The sequence below is a fragment of the Etheostoma spectabile genome, chromosome 21, assembly GCF_008692095.1.
Source record: "Etheostoma spectabile isolate EspeVRDwgs_2016 chromosome 21, UIUC_Espe_1.0, whole genome shotgun sequence".
NCBI classification, from domain to species: Eukaryota; Metazoa; Chordata; class Actinopteri; order Perciformes; family Percidae; genus Etheostoma; species Etheostoma spectabile.
Genome location: NC_045753.1, coordinates 23,829,006 through 23,834,005, shown reverse-complemented (window position 1 = coordinate 23,834,005; position 5,000 = coordinate 23,829,006). Strand labels below are relative to the sequence as shown.

The 5,000-nt window shown below is 43.3% G+C and overlaps 1 long non-coding RNA gene across 1 annotated transcript in view; it reads left to right on the top strand.

Annotated features, from left to right (window-relative positions):
* LOC116671401 (uncharacterized) overlaps positions 1-5,000 on the top strand; it is a 19,690-nt gene that overhangs the window by 4,618 nt on the left and 10,072 nt on the right. The window lies entirely within an intron of this gene.

Sequence of the window (5,000 nt, the reverse complement as noted above, 5' to 3'; positions counted from 1 at the left end):
TGGAGTCTGTGGAGATATGCTGCTCTATACACGCTAAAAGTAGTGATTATTTACATGGAGTCTGGTGGAGATATGCTGCTCTATACATGCTAAAGTAGTGATTATTTACATGGAGTCTGGTGGAGATATGCTGCTCTATACACACTAAAGTAGTGATTATTTACATGTAGTCTGGGGAGATATGCTGCCCTATACACGCTAAAAGTAGTGGTTATTTACATGGAGTCTGGTGGAGATATGCTGCTCTATACACGCTAAAAGTAGTGATTATTTACATGGAGTCTGGTGGAGATATGCTGCTCTATACACACTAAAAGTAGTGATTATTTACATGGAGTCTGGTGGAGATATGCTGCTCTATACACACTAAAAGTAGTGATTATTTACATGGAGTCTGGTGGAGATATGCTGCTCTATACACGCTAAAAGTAGTGATTATTTACATGGAGTCTGGTGGAGATATGCTGCTCTATACACGCTAAAAGTAGTGATTATTTACATGGAGTCTGGTGGAGATATGCTGCTCTATACATGCTAAAAGTAGTGATTATTTACATGGAGTCTGGTGGGTTTGGTGATGGTGATTTCTGTTTCATGTTAAACTAAAAGGATCTTCCTCTTTAACTAAAAGCTCTCTCTCTGTAGGGATCCATCCCATAATGTTGTTAGACACTTAGAATAATAGTCTGAGTCTTTCAGCACTTTTAGTGGATGGAAACGTTCTCTAATCGAGGAGTAAATCCACCAGATCAAGTCACAATCAGCACGAGGCCTCGTTTTATTTCTTTTATTTTGTATTTAATTTTTCCACATTACAAAACATCTAAAACAATTCAATCATTGATGTTATTCTACAAGTCAGATGAATACATTGTTGTAATACATTTTTTATTACTTGGAGCAAAGTCTCATGTTGTGTCGAGCCTTCTTAGTGTTTAGTAAATATAATATAATAATTTAATTTAATATAATTAAGTACACATTATAACATAGTAGCGCCGCTAGCGCTCCCATTCAAAAGGGCAATTACACCGAAAAATTATCATCTTCCGTCCTAAATCTGCTTTCAAACCAAAGTTTTGACTCGGGGACATTTACAAAAACACCCTAGTTCTATTTTTAGAAGTTGAAAGCTGAAATGTAACAACTGTGTAACTTTGTGTGAGAATAGCACAAATCTACTACTACGTTCATAAAGTTACATGTAAACAGATCTATGAAGCTTTTAACCCTCATGTTGTCCTCATGTTGTCCTCATGTTGTCTTCATGTTGTCCTCATGTTGTCCTCATGTTGTCTTCATGTTGCCCTCATGTTGTCTCCATGTTGTCTTCATGTTGTCTCCATGTTGTTCTCATGTTGCCCTCATGTTGTCTCCATGTTGTCTCCATGTTGTCTTCATGTTGCCCTCATGTTGTCTCCATGTTGTCTTCATGTTGCCCTCATGTTGTCTCCATGTTGTCTTCATGTTGTCTCCATGTTGTCCTCATGTTGTCTTCATGTTGTCTCCATGTTGTCCTCATGTTGTCTTCATGTTGTCTCCATGTTGCCCTCATGTTGTCTTCATGTTGCCCTCATGTTGTCCTCATGTTGTCTCCATGTTGTCTTCATGTTGCCCTCATGTTGTCTCCATGTTGTCTTCATGTTGTCTCCATGTTGTTCTCATGTTGCCCTCATGTTGTCTCCATGTTGTCTCCATGTTGTCTTCATGTTGCCCTCATGTTGTCTCCATGTTGTCTTCATGTTGCCCTCATGTTGTCTCCATGTTGTCTTCATGTTGTCTCCATGTTGTCCTCATGTTGTCTTCATGTTGTCTCCATGTTGCCCTCATGTTGTCTTCATGTTGCCCTCATGTTGTCCTCATGTTGTCTCCATGTTGTCTTCATGTTGCCCTCATGTTGTCTCCATGTTGTCTTCATGTTGCCCTCATGTTGTCTCCATGTTGTCTTCATGTTGTCTCCATGTTGTTCTCATGTTGCCCTCATGTTGTCTCCATGTTGTCTTCATGTTGCCCTCATGTTGTCTCCATGTTGCCCTCATGTTGTCTCCATGTTGCCCTCATGTTGTCTTCATGTTGTCCTCATGTTGTCTTGTCCTCATGTTGTCCTCATGTTGTCCTCATGTTGTCTTCATGTTGTCCTCATGTTGTCTTGTCCTCATGTTGTCCTCATGTTGTCCTCATGTTGTCTTGTCCTCATGTTGTCCTCATGTTGTCCTCATGTTGTCTTCATGTTGTCCTCATGGTGTCTTGTCCTCATGTTGTCCCCATGTTGTCTCCATGTTGTCTTCATGTTGTCCTCATGTTGTCTTCATGTTGTCCTCATGTTGTCTTGTCCTCATGTTGTCCTCATGTTGTCCTCATGTTGTCTTCATGTTGTCCTCATGTTGTCTTGTCCTCATGTTGTCCCCATGTTGTCTTCATGTTGCCCTCATGTTGTCTTTATGTTGCCCTCATGTTGTCTTCATGTTGTCCTCATGTTGTCTTGTCCTCATGTTGTCCTCATGTTGTCCTCATGTTGTCCTCATGTTGTCTTGTCCTCATGTTGTCCCCATGTTGTCTTCATGTTGCCCTCATGTTGTCTTCATGTTGTCCTCATGTTGTGTTGTCCTCATGTTGTCCTCATGTTGTCTTCATGTTGTCCTCATGTTGTGTTGTCCTCATGTTGTCCTCATGTTGTCTTCATGTTGTCCTCATGTTGTCTTGTCCTCATGTTGTCCCCATGTTGTCTTCATGTTGTCCTCATGTTGTCCTCATGTTGTCCTCATGTTGTCCTCATGTTGTCAATAGTATTGAGTAAAAGTTGACATATTCCAGTCTGTGATTATCATCAACATCCATTCCTTTAATTTTAGTCTCAATAATTCCTAATTTCTGCTTTTCTAACTCAAACATTAGGAATTATTTCCTATAAATGAGGTTTATTGATCATAAATTCCAAAAATAACTGTAAAACTAAAGTTAATAATTTATTGTTACGTAGTGTTGGAAACGTCAAAAAAAGGGACAAAAGTGTTGATGTCCATAAATGATCAGTAGATGGCGCCAATGTTCAATCAATAATAGAGTTCAAACGCATTCTTCCAATCAGCTGATGACGTACTAGAATTTAATTTATTTAATATATTTTACTGTCAGTACTTTTAGAGCAACACAATAACTGATAATCAGTCTGTTTTCATATTCTGGAGCAATTCGCTCTTGAAATAAAAAAATAAAAAACAACAGGTTGGAAGATTTCCAGTCCCCCCCCCCCCCCCCACACACACACACACATCTGTTGAAGATGTTGTTGCTTGTCCTGCTGTTTACTTCAAAACATCCAACACCCAAAGTCCGCTGACATAGAGGACCAGACGCCAGCTTTTATTTTGAATGTCGAAGCTCGGGGATAGCACGCAGCCAGGGGCGCGTGAGACGGGAGGGGTCCAGGCTGCAGCCGTACCCGGTCCACAGTCTAAAAACCCAGACCACCCAGGTCCAGCTCTCATGGCTCCAGTTCCGCTCCTGCTGTTCCTTCTGAGTGGAGCAGCTCCGGGTAAATAGCAGCTTTATTGTGAAAGGATCGGTGGACAATGTTAGTGATGTATTATTATTATTATTATTATTATTATTATTCAGCACACATCGGGGTCCTCCAGACACGGAGGACCGGGGCGAGGGTCTGTGTCTGCCGTTAGGGACCAGATGAGAACGGGTGTTTGTATTTTGGACGGGACGGGACGGTACGGGACGGGGGGGGGGACGGGACGGTCCGGGACGGTACGGGACGGGACGGGGACGGGACGGTCCGGGACGGTACGGGACGGGGGGGGACGGGACGGTCCGGGACGGGGGGGGGCAGTAATTTCTAAACTTCGCACCAGATGATTATATAATAAATATTTTATTCTGTCATGTAATCCCGAAAATACAACTCACGTAGTCTAGTCCTTTCTTCATCGTCAGACCCGTTGTGTGCATCCCTTATAACTGCACTCCCCCCCCAGTCCACCCGGGACCTGAGGAGACCCCTGGTTTTTATCTCTGTGTTCATCTGGTCCCGGGACCCCGGTTCTGAACTGCAGCTGGAGGGGAGCTGTGTTCCCCTCCTGGCCTGCAGCTGGAGGTGGAGCTGTTGTTCTCCTCCTGACCTGCAGGCGGCGGCCTTCTCTTTTAGACTTTAATCTGAAAAGCCCGAGTTACAGGAAACAGGAAGTGCGGTGCTAGCGGCGGGATAGCTGTGGTTGTTAGGTGCCGAGCTTCTGGGTGAGTTGTTTCGGGGACAGAGCTCCAGGTGAACCCGCACGCGTTCAGGTAAATATCTCAATACTGCTCTTTGACACGGCAGCCAGAGCGCGTGCGAACAATAAGCGAACAGATGCCGAGCGGCGCATGCGTCAACACGCCGGGCTAGCTCCGTTGTTAGCTCCACTATTAGCTTCGTGGCTAACTGCTAGCTCCTTTGCTAGCTTTGCTATTAGCTTCATGCCTACCTGTTAGCTCCGCTTTTAGCTTCGTGGCTAACTACTAGCTTCGCTGTTAGCTTCGTGGCTAACTGCTAGCTCCGCGGTTAGCTTCATGGCTAACTACTAGCTTCGCTGTTAGCTCGTGGCTGACTGCTAGCGTTAAAGTCTCAGCTCTCTCCTAACGTGTGTTGTGTTGTCTGGTTTTGTTATGTTTCCGTGTTCTTAGTCAGTTTGAGAGGAGTTTCACATGCTAGCAGCCTCGGGCAGAAGCTAACAGCTAGTTAGCAGTCCATGGTGCTTGTTTCTTAAAGCATGATTCTTTTACTGCGAAATTCACTTACGGTACTTCAGATTTCAAGAACGAAACTCCTGAAATAGTCCAAATTTACTAGAAACTGGGAAAAGATCAATAATAAAGTACAGTAACATAAAAAGGTCTAAAGAAGTTGTAATATTTCAAGAGAGTGCACTGTGTGTTATATGGTGTGTATGTGTATGTGTGTGTGTTATATGTGTGTATGTGTGTATGTGGTTATATGTGTGTATGTGTGTTAT